Genomic DNA, 317 nt, shown 5'->3' on the forward strand with positions numbered 1-317 from the left:
TGTGTGTTCACCTCAGTCACCATGGTAACAGGTAACAACACCGTGGTGTGTCAGAGAAGTCAGGTTTTATCAAAACTTTTCCATTTTATTCTCTCATGTAACAAGCAGTGTCAATGAAGTATCACTACATAGTGGTAGTATAATAGTAGTACTTGGTGTGTATATACTGTACATATTTATATATACGGTTATATTTGTATATATTTATTTATATTTTAAACACAGGTCTCTCTTGGTTCCCTGGAGAACCATCATTTCCTGTTCCTAACCTGTTCTTTTGTTGCTCTGAATGCCCCGGCCGGTTCAAAGTGGGACAT

The sequence above is a fragment of the Cynoglossus semilaevis genome, chromosome 8 (assembly GCF_000523025.1).
Source record: "Cynoglossus semilaevis isolate Cse_v1.0 chromosome 8, Cse_v1.0, whole genome shotgun sequence".
Taxonomy (NCBI): Eukaryota; Metazoa; Chordata; class Actinopteri; order Pleuronectiformes; family Cynoglossidae; genus Cynoglossus; species Cynoglossus semilaevis.